The 13,104-nt window shown below is 46.1% G+C and overlaps 1 long non-coding RNA gene across 1 annotated transcript; it reads left to right on the top strand.

Annotated features, from left to right (window-relative positions):
• Positions 1 to 1,109: 1,109 nt before the first annotated feature.
• Positions 1,110 to 7,395, top strand: LOC123454702. Its single transcript, XR_006633446.1, has 4 exons — positions 1,110 to 1,178; positions 3,867 to 3,923; positions 5,622 to 5,681; positions 7,336 to 7,395. It is a non-coding gene; the product is annotated as an uncharacterized LOC123454702 (long non-coding RNA).
• Positions 7,396 to 13,104: the final 5,709 nt, after the last annotated feature.

Raw genomic sequence — 13,104 nt, 5'->3', positions numbered from 1 at the left:
GAGGACTGGTGAGCTGCTCCAGGATACAGGCAACACCATCTTGTTATGGTTGTTTTACCCTGACTGGGATTCTGAGTCATGGTGGGAGACACGGGCCATGTTCTTACCTATCATAATCAAGATCCCATGGGTGACTTTGGAACAAAATCTGTCCTGTTTTGCATCAGGGCTGGAAATGTAGAGAATCCCTTCTTTGTTTCTGTCAGCTAGTTTGGTCACAGACATATGCCGTTACCTAATACAGTATCTTCAGCTCAAAAGTGGGAGGTATGGGGCTGCAGAGATGGCTTAGCTGGTAAGGCACGTGTCTGCAAAGCCAAAGGGCCTCGGTTTTGTTCCCCAGGACCCACGTAAGCCAGATGCACAAGGCAGCACGTGCGTCTGGAGTTCATTTGCAGTGGCTGGAGGCCCTGGCATACCCATTCTCTGCCCACCCCCACGCTGCAAAAAAAAAAAAAAAAAAAAAAAAGTAGGAGGTATGGTCAGCCCCCTACCTGCCTCCCTTACTGGAGAGGATACTGTTTGATGCTCCTGAATTGGGAAGGGTTATGATTAGGTAAAGAACATTGGTTCTTCCCTTTCCTGGAACCATCCAAACGTGTTCTCTTAACTCAACCACCCCTGTCTCAGTGCTCTGGCATTTAACGAACATCTCAGAGCAGTTCCAAAGTATCAGCCTTTTCATTAAAAGCCCTTACATTATTTAGACTCAAACATTCACAGAGGGAGCCCTTGTGATGATTATAGTGTCAGTGTGCAAAGAACGGGGAACAGAAATCACAGGAATTTCACTGTGTTCATTACATGTGAGCTTTAAAAGGAGTTTGTATGCTGACCACCAGGTCTGCATGCTGCTCTTTTTCCTACATGATCTCATGAATTTAGGTAGGCCTCACCTACACTCTGTTAAGGGTGCACTGAACATTATCATCTTCCTGCGGCCCCATTCTGTATGAGATGACTATATGGAAAGTGTGAAATGAGATCACGTGTTTAATCTCAGGATAATTACTCATTTCCCTCTGATTTGCTGCCACTAAGCTGACCTGACTGTGTTGTGAATGCATTCTCAGTGACGTCCATCATGAACATATTTCAACGAAATAGGACAAACCGTCAGGAGAACCATCCCAGTGACGAGCGTGAGGAAGAAGGGCCGCGCCGACAGCAGCGAGCAGGTAGGGGAGAAATTCAGTAACTGGGTTGAAGTAGGAGCAGCAAGTTGTACGTGACATTAGTTCCTATCCCAGAGTAGATGTATGAAGTGTTTTGACAGGGCTTTTGTTTCTTCCTGAGACACTGTGGACCAGGGAGGCAGATCAGACCCTCCCCTCTACTTTCGAAGGTTTGGGGGGAGAAAGGGGGCCTCATCCACAGGGACCGAAAGTCAACCCCAACAGTGGGAATTTGGGTGGCCCAAGGGAGATGGCAACCCTGGGAGATCTTCAGCCACTCTTCAAAGATCTCTGGGCTAAGCAGGGCATGGTGGCGCATGCCCTCAATCCCAGCACCCACAAGGCAGAGGTAGGAGGTTCGCGGAGAGTTTGAGGTCACCATGACACTACACAGTGAATTCCAGGTCAGCCTGGGCTACAGTGAGACCCTACCTCGGAAAATCAAAACCAAACAACAAAAAGATCTCTGGGCTGGGAACACTTCCTGAGGGGGCGGGGCCGAGGGAGTGGAAATGGGGCAAGGCCAGCGGGGGGTTGGGGTGCAGGGGTCAGCTCCCCCTTCTGCTCGCTGCTCCCTACCTCTCCCCATCTTCTGCCTCCTTTGCCCCAGCACCTTTTCAAGGGGAACATCAAGGGACAGGAGGGGGGAGGGAGCCTCATCTCCCCCTCTTTGATCTTCAGTGCATTTCATCCGGGAGGAGGGATGAATCTCTGCCCAGAAGCGGGGAACAAGGCCGAGTAGAACTTGTCCTTGACCTGGTCTGGGGAATGAGGGCTTTACTCCCTTAATCCAGGTGACACAGGACTTTGGCAGGGCGGGAAGCTGAATTCTGGGCTTCAGACCCCCAACCTGTGTGGATGCTGGGAGTCGTGAAGGCTGCCTGGTGAAAAATGCACCAAAGGAGCGGAGATGGGGACCCTGTCTGGGTCTTCAAGGTCCAGGGATCTCCACCAGGGCTGTGCCACACCCTTTTCTCTATGTGTGAACTTCCCTCATAGGAATAGTTAAAGACAGAAGAAGAAGAAGAAGAAAAAAAAAAAAAAAAAAAAAAAAAAAAAAAAAAAAACACCTCTAAATGACACCTCCTTATTCTCATTCCTTGGAGGAGGCCGAGGTAGGAGCATCACTGTGAGTTCATGGCCACCCGCAGCCTGAGCTCCAGTCAGACTTTGCCTCAAAAAGTAGTCAACTGTGGTTTTCCTTGACGGGCAGAAACTATCCTCATCTGTGATGTGGATCCTGCTACTATCTGTCATTACACATGCGCACATCGTCTGTGTGAATTATGGTTGAAATGTCCATATGATCATGTTTTTGCCCTCACAGTATCAAGCAGAAACTTTCTTTTTTATTTTATTTTTATTAGTTTATTTGAGAGAGAGGGAGATACATACAGAAATAGGCAGGCAGAGAGAGATACAGAAATAGGAAGGCAGAGAGAGAGAGAATGGGCATGCCAGAACCTCCAGTCCTGTAAAGGAATTCCAGATGCATGCGCCCCCTTGTGCATCTGGCTTATGTGGATCCTGTGGAGTTAAACCTGGGTCTTTTGTCTTTGTAGGCAAGTGCCTTAACAGCTAAGCCATCCCTCCAGCCCACAACTTTCTTTTGTTTTCATTTTGTTTTTCGACATAGCGTCTCACTGTAGCCCAGGCTGACCTGGAATTCACTGTTGTCTCAGGGTGGCCTCAAACTCACAGCGATCCTCCTACCTCTGCCTCCAGAGTGCTAGGATTAAAGGCATGTGCCACTACACCCAGCTTTGGAAACTTTCTTTTTTAACACAGAAATTGTCTGTCCTTCAGTATCTAATGCTTCCCCCTTTGCTCAGAACCCTGGTGACATTTTGTATATTATGTTTACACTTTTGTGCTTTTCATAAGGTCATTGAGTGGGAATCAAAATACAGCTTGCCTATGTAATCCTGTTTTGCTAATCAACATACCCTGCATGTTCTGTGTTTTCCTCATTGAAAACATAATTTAAATACAGAACAGTCTTCTATATGGATGAAGTTAAAACTAATCCAATTACCACTGCAAAGATATGATGTTTTATTCCAGTTTATGTGACTGTAGACACAGGCGATGTGCATGTTCCTGGGAGAGTTTGTGCGGATGCAGCTTTTCATGTCAACTGGATAAATATGGAATACCACAGAGGCTGCATTCCGTGGTGAAAAAGTTTGGATTCATAACAATTTGTTGGGTTCCTTTAAAGACATCGTCTGTGTTTGCTGCTTTCTGGCCCTCTGGTGTCATTTCTAGTAGTCAGGTTTATTTTCTAAGTAGACAGAACTCTGAAACCTTTCATCATCTGGAAGGTTTGCATTGCTCCACATTTGATCATTCCCTAGTTGAAACATTTTCATTACAATACTATATGCCTTCCATTCAGTTCTGTTTCCTTTTCATAGTTTGCTTATTTACTTGTTTATGAGAGAGACAGAGAGAGAGAAAATGAAAATGAAAATGAAAATGGGGATGCTAGGGCCTATAGCCACTGCGAACAAACTCCAGATGCATGTGTCCCTGTGTGCATCTGACTTTCTGTGGGTACTGGGGTTTCAAACCTATGCTGGAAGGTTTTGGAAGCAAGCTATCTCTGTGCTCCTCAATTCTAAACATTTCGGTATAAGCTTGGCATTTGTTACATTTCACAGTTAATGAATTTGTTTCCTTGATTTCCAGGTCATCACACACACAGGATGAGATGTCTGTGTCGCAATTTATTTTGCTGTTTCAAATGTAAGTGTTTTGTAGGCTTGAGAAATTCTATTGTTGATTTATAATTCAGTTGCACAGTGATTGTAAGTTGGTCCTTAAACACCATGTGGTGGAACTGTGCTTGCCTGCTTGTGAATATCGTTTTTGAAAGACTTTGCTCTGAGGTCCATTGGAAACCTTTCACATTTATGTAAGTGTGGCTGCAGGGCAGACTGTCCCAGTCACGGTCCTTCTGCTGGGAAGAGCTCGTGCCGTGCTCCTGACTTGAAGGTGTCATTTTCTCCATGATATGACTGCTGCTGTTTAGTCCAAACCCTGAAGTGGACAGTGAAGGATGGAGTCAGGACACATAAAAATGCCATCAAATGTATTGTTTGGGAATGATACTTCCTGCTTTACTATAAGCATTGGTTCATTTCCAGTATCCTGAAGTGTCTAAGATGTTTTGTGGAAGGGACATTTTGGGACAGTCCTTATATTGCCACTCCATCTGCCATACACTCATGGATCACAGTCTATGCAAAAATATCCCCGCAGGTTTGCATTACACGTCATTAGGTGGCATTGTAACTCAGTCTGTTTCGTGGCGTTAGGAGATTATCCATGACGGCTTCAGAGTGATCCCTACGAGTTCCAGGACACGAGGACCACTTGAAGACCCTTCCCTGTTGTCCTCCATTGCCTTTATCAGGAGGACAAGGCTTGGTTCTCATTTCCCTGCGGCTGCTCCTTTAGTCTCTGCTTCTCTGAGCTCGCTGCTCCAGCCCCCTCAAGGTTCATTGCACAGCCACACACACCCACCTGTGTGGGCATCTCTTGTCCTCATAATTCTGACCATTGGGACCCAACCCGGGCAACTTCCCTTGGTGAGCTCTGGTGTTGATGGACTACTGTGGTCAGTGCAGCCACTGGCTCAGAAGATGTACAAACTGGAGGGTGGGCGGATGGTTATGATTTTCACTGGAAATCTTTTCAAGTGCTTAATAAATTATATTTATATTTTTGACACTAGATCGCCAAGTAACATAATAAAGGTTCTTTTTTCTAGAATCATTCCCATGGCCCCTACAAAAGTTGCTTTATACACCTTGAAAACTATGGGGAATGGCTGGAAGAAGTCAGATGGGATGGATCTGATGGTCTTGTTCCATGTTAAGACGACAGTGACACTTGTCGTTGACGTCTAAATGGGCAGAAGAAATGACCAGATGCCGCCACTGAATCACATGACTTAGGGCCATGTACAGATTCACCATCACATGTCACATACTGTGGACTCTAGGCATAAATATAGGGGCTCAGTTTCTCCTTTATGGCTTGATATTGATCCTCTCTCCATCCTTCCTCCCTAGAGGAAGATAGTACATTTCATGTAGAAAGAAATGAGTGTATTTGTCTGGCAAAGACTAAAATGTAGTTTGTTACCACATAGGCAATATTTAGCTGGGCATGATGGCACATGCCTTTAATCTTAGCACTCAAGAGGCAGAGGTAGGAGGACTGCCAGGAGTTCGATGCCACCCTGAAATGACATAGTGAATTTCAGGTCAGCTTGGACCAGTGTGAGACCCTACCTCAAAAAACAAAACAAAAAATAATAATAAAATAAGACAAAACAGACAATCTGTGAAGCATGGGAAGCCGAGGCTGGTCTGTGTGAGCATATCTTTAGCTGGTGCAGATGGGAATGGCTGAGCCACTCTATCCTCTTTCTTCCAGGCCAGTCAACGGTTGAAGTGGCAGAGAGGCGCCCCTCGGCCAAACATCCTGAGGGGGAAGGTAACTGACCCTCTTTACCTGCATCCTCCTCTGCCCTGTGTCTCCATTAGTGAACATTTTGCTTCTCCACTCCATGCTGCCTGTTGTGGGAACCCTGTACACCCAGATAAAGCCCCCTGGGTGACTGAGCTCTTTTCCTCGGGGAACTGAGGTGAGGAGCTGCTGTCGGCCAACGGCGACAAGCAGTAGAGCTGCCCAGAGAGGAAAGAGCTGGTCTCCAGATTCCACCAGAAGCCTCATCCCTAAGATGAGCCAAGGCAGAAAAAGAACACAAATGAAGCAGAATGTTGTTCCCGACCTTGGGGACAGCAGAGGAGGAGGGGAAGGAGTCACCCACCTAGGATGGTCAACTAAGTCCTTCCGCAGAGCTCTGCCCAAAAACTTACCCTATCTGGATAAATGTGGAATACCACAGATGCTGCATTTTGTCTTTAAAAAGTTTGGAATCATAAGAATTTGTTGGGTTCCTTTAAAGACATTGTCTGTGTTTGCTGCTTTCCAGGCCTCTGGTGTCATTTCTAGTAGTCAGGTTTATTTTCTAAGTAGACTGAACTCTGAAACGTTTCATCATCTGCAATGTTTGTATTGCTCCACATTTTATCATTCCCTGATTGAACCATTTTCATTACAATACTGTATATGCCTTCCATTCAATTCTGTGTCTTTTTCATAGTTTGAGGGAATAAAGAGAGAATATGAAAATGTGAATGCTAGGGCCTCTGGCCACTGCAAAAGCCCTGCAGATGCACGTGTCCCCGTGTGCATCTGACTTTCTGTGGGTACTGGGGTTTCGAACCTAGGCTGACACGCGTTGGAAGCAAGCTATGTCTGTGCTCCTCAATTCTGTGCAGCCACTGGCTCAGAAGACGTGAAAACTGGAGGGTGGGAGGAGTTATGATCGTCACTGGAAATCTTTTCAAATGCTTAAACTATTTTTATATTTTTGACACTGGGATTACCAAGTAGTATAATAAGGCTTTTTCCTAGAATCATTTGCATGGCCCCTACAAAAGTTGCTTTATATGCCTTGAAAACTGTGGGGAATGGCTGAAAGAAGTCAGAACAGGATGGATCTGATGGGCTTGTTCCATGTTAAGATGACAGTGACACTTGTCATTGATGTCCAAACAGGCAGAAAAAATGACCAGATGCTGTCACTGAATCACATGGTATACTTACGGCCATATACAGATTTGCCATCACTTGTCATATAGTGTGGACTCTACGCATAAGTAATGGGGCTCAGTTAATCCTTTATAACTTGATCCTCTCTGCATCCTTCCTCCCCAGAGGAAGATAGTACATTTCATGTAGAAAAAAATGAGGATATTTGTCTGACAAAGATTCAAATATAGTTTGTTACCACATAGGCAAGCTGTCGCCAGACGTGGTGGCACATGCCTTTAATCCCTGCACTCAGGAGGCACAGATAGGAGGATTGCCAGCAGTTTGAGGCCACCCTGAGACTATATAGTGAATTCCAGGTCAGCCTGGACCAGTGTGAGATCCTCCCTCAAAACACAAAACAAAAAATAATAAAATAAGATAAAACAGGTAATCTGTGAAGCAGGGGAAGCCGAGGCTGGTCTGTGTGAGCATATCTTTAGCTGGTGTCGATGGGAATGGCTGAGCCACTCTATCCTCTTTCTTCCAGGCCAGTCAACGGTTGAAGCAGCAGAGAGGCGCCCCTCGGCCAAACATCTTGAGGGGGAAGGTAACTGACCCTCTTTACCTGCATCCTCTCTGCCCTGTGTCTCCATTAGTGAACATTTTGCTTCTCCACTCCGTGCTGCTTGTTGTGGGAACCCTGTACACCCAGATAAAGCCCCCGGGTGACTGAGCTCTTTTCCTCGGGGAACTGAGGTGAGGAGCTTCTGTCGGCCAACGGCGACAAGCAGTAGAGCTGCCCAGAGAGGAAAGAGCTTGTCTCCAGATTCCACCAGAAGCCTCATCCCTAAGATGAGCCAAGGCAGAAAAAGAACACAAATGATGCAGAACATTGTTCCCGACCTTGGGGACACAGGAGAGGAGGGGAAGGAGTCACCCACCTAGGATGGTCAACTAAGTCCTTCCAGGGAGCTCTGCACAGAAACTCACCCTATCTGGATAAATATGGAATACCACAGATGCTGCATTCTGTGGTTAAATAGTTTGGAATGATAAGAATTTGTTGGGTTCCTTTAAAGACATTGTCTGTGTTTGCTGCTTTCCAGCCCTCTGGTGTCATTTCTAGTAGTCAGGTTTATTCTCTAAGTAGACAGAAATCTGAAAGTTTCACCATGTGCAATGTTTGCAGTGCTCCACATTTTATCATTCCCTAATGAAAACATTTTCATTACAATACTCTATATGCCTTCCATTCAGTTCTGTAACTTTCTCACAATTTGCTTATTTACTTGTTTATGTCTGTGAGAGAGAGAAGGAAAGAAAGAATATGAAAATGAACATGGGGATGCTAGGGCCTCTAGCCACTGCGAACAAACTCCAGATGCATGTGTCCCTGTGTGCATCTGACTTTCTGTGGGTACTGGGGTTTCAAACCTATGCTGGAAGGCTTTGGAAGCAAGCTATGTCTGTGCTCCTCAATTCTAAACATTTCGGCATAAGATTGGCATTTGTCATATTGCACAGTGAATGAATTTGTTTCCTTGATTTCCAGGTTGTCACACACACAGGATGAGACGTCTGTGTCGCAATTTACTTTGCTGCCTCAAGTGTAAGTGTTTTGTAGGTTTGAGAAATTCTATTGATTTATAATTCAGTTGCACAGTGATTGTGAGTTGGTCCTTAAACACCATGTGGTGGAACTGTGCTTGCCTGCTTGTGAATATCGTTTTTGAAAGACTTTGCTCTGAGGTCCATTGGAAACCTTTCAGATTTATGTAAGTGTGGCTGCAGGGCCGACTGTCCCAGTCACGGTCCTTCTGCTGGGAAGAGCTCGTGCCGTGCTCCTGACTTGAAGGTGTCATTTTCTCCATGATGTGACTGCTGCTGTTTAGTCCAAACCCTGAAGTGGACAGTGAAGGATGGAGTCAGGACACATAAAAATGCCATCAAATGTATTGTTTGGGAATGACGCTTCCTGCTTTACTATAAGCATTGGTTCATTTCCAGTACCCTGAAGTGTCTAAGATGTTTTGTGGAAGGGACATTTTGGGACAGTCCTTATATTGCCACCCCATCTGCCATACACTCATGGATCACAGTCTATGCAAAAATATCCCCGCAGGTTTGCATTACACGTCATTAGGTGGCATTGTAACTCAGTCTGTTTCGTGGCGTTAGGAGATTATCCATGACGGCTTCAGAGTGATCCCTACGAGTTCCAGGACACGAGGACCACCTGAAGACCCTTCCCTGTTGTCCTCCATTGCCTTTATCAGGAGGACAAGGCTCGGTTCTCATTTCCCTGCGGCTGCTCCTTTAGTCTCTGCTTCTCTGAGCTCGCTGCTCCAGCCCCCTCAAGGTTCATTGCACAGCCACACACACCCACCTGTGTGGGCATCTCTTGTCCTCATAATTCTGACCATTGGGACCCAACCCGGGCAACTTCCCGTGGTGCCCTCTGGCATTGGTGATGGGCTAGTGTGGTCAATGCAGCCACTGGCTCAGAAGATGTGCAAACTGGAGGGTGGGAGGATGGTTATGATTGTCATGGAAATCTTTTCAAGTGCTTAATAAATTATGTTTATATTTTTGACACTGGGATCACCAAGTAACATAATAAGGCTTTTTTCCTAGAATCATTCCCATGGCCCCTACAAAAGTTTCTCTATACACCTTGAAAACTGTGGGGAATGGGTGAAAGAAGTCAGAACAGGATGGACCTGATGGTCTTGTTCCATGGTAAGATGACAGTGACACTTGTTGTTGACGTCTAAATGGGCAAAAGAACTGACCAGATGCCATCACTGAATCACATGGTGTACTTAGGGCCATGTACAGATTCGCCATCATGCGTCACATACTGTGGACTCTAGGTATAAATACAGGGGTCAGTTTCTCCTTTATGGCTTGATCCTCTCTCCATCCTTCCTCCCCAGAGGAAGAAAGTACATTTCATGTAGAAAGAAATGAGCATAATTGTCTGGCAAAGATTCAAATGTAGTTTGTTACCATATAGGCAATCTGTAGCCTGGTGTGATGGTGCATGCCTCTAATCCCTGCACTCAGGAGGCAGAGGTAGGAGGATTTCCAGGAGTTCGAGGCCACTCTGAGAGTTTGTACTGAATTCCAGGTCAGCCTGGATCAGTGTGAGACCCTACCTCGAAAAACAAAAGAAAAATAATAATTAAATAAAAGAAAATGGGTAATCTGTGAAGCAGGGGAAGCCGAGGCTGGTCTGTGTGAGCATATCTTTAGCTGGTGCAGATGGGAATGGCTGAGCCACTCTATCCTCTTTCTTCCAGGCCAGTCAACGGTTGAAGTGGCAGAGAGGCACCCCTCGGCCAAACATCCTGAGGGGGAAGGTAACTGACCCTCTTTACCTGCATCCTCTCTGCCCTGTGTCTCCATTAGTGAACATTTTGCTTCTCCGCTCCATGCTGCCTGTTGTGGGAACCCTGTACACCCAGATAAAGCCCCCTGGGTGACTGAGCTCTTTTCCTCGGGGAACTGAGGTGAGGAGCTGCTGTCGGCCAACGGCGACAAGCAGTAGAGCTGCCCAGAGAGGAAAGAGCTTGTCTCCAGATTCCACCAGAAGCCTCATCCCTAAGATGAGCCAAGGCAGAAAAAGAACACAAATGAAGCAGAATGTTGTTCCCAACCTTGGGGACAGCAGAGGAGGAGGGGAAGGAGTCACCCACCTAGGATGGTCAACTAAGTCCTTCTGCAGAGCTCTGCACAGAAACTCCACCTAACCTGACCCTTTTCCCACTCTGTCCCCAGCAGAACCACCGCATGAAGATGACCCATGTACATCAAAGAAACATTAAGTTTTGTAAATTTAAATATTGTCCACAATTTTAAGGGATAACATCAAAGATTTTTTTTTTAATTTTAAAGATATTTTTAACAAGGTTTATGACAACTGACCTGTGTAACATCATATGAAATAAAATACATCAACACCACCGAGGTATTCCGCATCATGTCTTCATAGGAATCATAGTCCATTGCCATCGAGTTCCACAATAGGCATGAGCGCGTCACGTGGGAGGAGTTTAATCAGCTTGGGTTGGACCAAAATCACTTGAGAGGCTGGAAAGATGGCTTGGCAGTTAAACCATTCGCCAGGTTCAATTAATTCCCCAGTATCCACTTAAGCCGGTGGCACATGCATCTGGAGTTTTTCTGCAGTGGCTAGAGGTCCTGAAGTACCCATGTTCCCTCTCTCTCTCTTCCTGTCTCTCTCTCTCCCTCTTTCTCTCTCAGATAAACAAATAAGTAAAGTAAGAATCACTTGATTTAATCCCAGCACTCAAGGGGCAGAGGTAGGAGGATCGCTATGAGTTTGAGGCCACCCTAAGACTACATAGTGAATTCCAGGTCAGCCTGAACTAAAGTGAAACCCTACCTCGAAAACCAAACAATAAAAAATGGAATAAAAGCCGGGCATGGTGGTGCATGCCTTTAATCCCAGCACTCAGGAGGCAGAGGTAGGAGGATTGCCGTGAGTTCAAGGCCACCCTGAGACTACAGAGTGAATTCCAGGACCATGAAGTATCTTATCCCTTGGACTCATGACAATAACTTCCTTTAGTGCAGGGAATGTCCCTATCTTAGCGAACATTCATGGGAACATCTGAGAAATGCATGAAGAGGTTCCACTTTCCAAACTGTCCCTGATGGTGTCAAACTAGATATTTCAAAGCTGGGCATGGTGGCGCATGCCTTTAAGCCCAGCACTTGGGAGGCAGAGGTAGGAGGATCGCCATGAGTTTGAGGCCACCCTGAGACTACATAGTGAGTTCTAGGTCAACCTGAGCTATAGAGTAAGACTCTACCTCGGGGAGAGCGGCACTAGATATTTCACCTGGTAAGTGCTCCCCCTTGTAGGACCTCATATCGAACTGGAAACTCAGCTGTGTTCCCTCAAAGACCATGGATTTCTCTTCCTACTCCCATATTCTGCCCCAGCATGAATCTGTACCTCAGTGACCTTCCCTTCTCTATTCTGCCACCATGGGCAATCACGAGTCCTTAATCCCCCCTGGTATTGAGAACCACAGACAGAACAGGCATGGTGGTGCACGCCTCTAATACCAGCACTTGGGAGACAGAGGTAGGAGGGTGGCCATGAGTTCAAGGCCATCCTGAGAGTACAGAGTGAATTCCAGGTCAGCCTGGGCTAGAGAGAGAGAGAACCTAAAAAAGAAAGAAGGAAAGAAAAAGCAAAAGGCCGTGTGTGGTGGCCCACACCTTTAATCCCTGCACTCGAGCACTCGGGAGGCACAGGCAGGAGGATCACCATGAGTTTGAGGCCAGCCTGAGACTACCTAGTGAATTCCAGGTCAGGCTGGCATAGAGCAAGACCCTACCTTAATAATTAAGTAAATTAATAAATAAATAAAAAGGAACCACGTGCAGGGCTGGAGAGATTGATCAGTGGTTATGGTATTTGCCTGCAAAGCCAAAGGACTCAGTTTCAATTCCCCAGACCCCACATAATCCAGATGCCCAGGGTGGCACATGTGTCTGGAGTTCATTTCCAGTGGCTGTAGGCCCTGGAGTGCCCATTTTCTCCCTCTTTCTTCCTCTTTCTCTCTCTCTCAATTAAGTAAAAATAAATATTTTTAAAAAGAGAACCATAGCTGGCTGTGGTGTCACACGCCTTTAATCCCAGCACTTGGGAGGCAGAGGTAGGATTGGTGTGAGTTCAAGGCCACCCTGAGATTACATAGTGAATTCCAGGTCAGCCTGGGCTAGAGTGAGACCCTACCTCCAAAAAGGAGAGAGAAAGAACCATGTACAATGATTATTCAGGGTTAGGCACCATCCCACAGTGATCACTCGGGGTTACCCAAGTATCTTGGGTATTGTTTTTCTGTTTGGTTGGTTTTGGTTTTTCAGGGTAGGGTCTCACTCTGGCCCAGGCTGACCTGGGATTCACTATGTATTCTCAGGATGGCCTTGAACTCATGGTGATCCTCCTCCTCTGCCTCAGAGTGCTGGGATTAAAGATGTGTGCTACATCTGGCTCTACATTCCCCCCCCCCTTTTTTTTTTTTGAGTCAAGGTCTTACTGTTTAGTGCAGGCTATAACTATTTTTTTTTTCCTTTTTCTTTTTCTGAGGCAAGCCCCCTTTTCTTTTTTCCAAGTAGGGTCTCACTCTAGCCCAGGCTGACGTGGAATTCACTACGGAGTCTCAGGGTGGCCTTGAACTCACTGTGTTCCTCCTACCTCTGCTTCCTGAGTGCTGGGATTAAAGGCGTGCAACACCACACCCCAGCTTTTTGGGGCATTCTTTTTGTTTGTTTGTTT

This window comes from Jaculus jaculus, chromosome 14, assembly GCF_020740685.1.
Source record: "Jaculus jaculus isolate mJacJac1 chromosome 14, mJacJac1.mat.Y.cur, whole genome shotgun sequence".
NCBI lineage: Eukaryota > Metazoa > Chordata > Mammalia > Rodentia > Dipodidae > Jaculus > Jaculus jaculus.
This window is presented reverse-complemented; position numbering and strand designations above follow the sequence as displayed.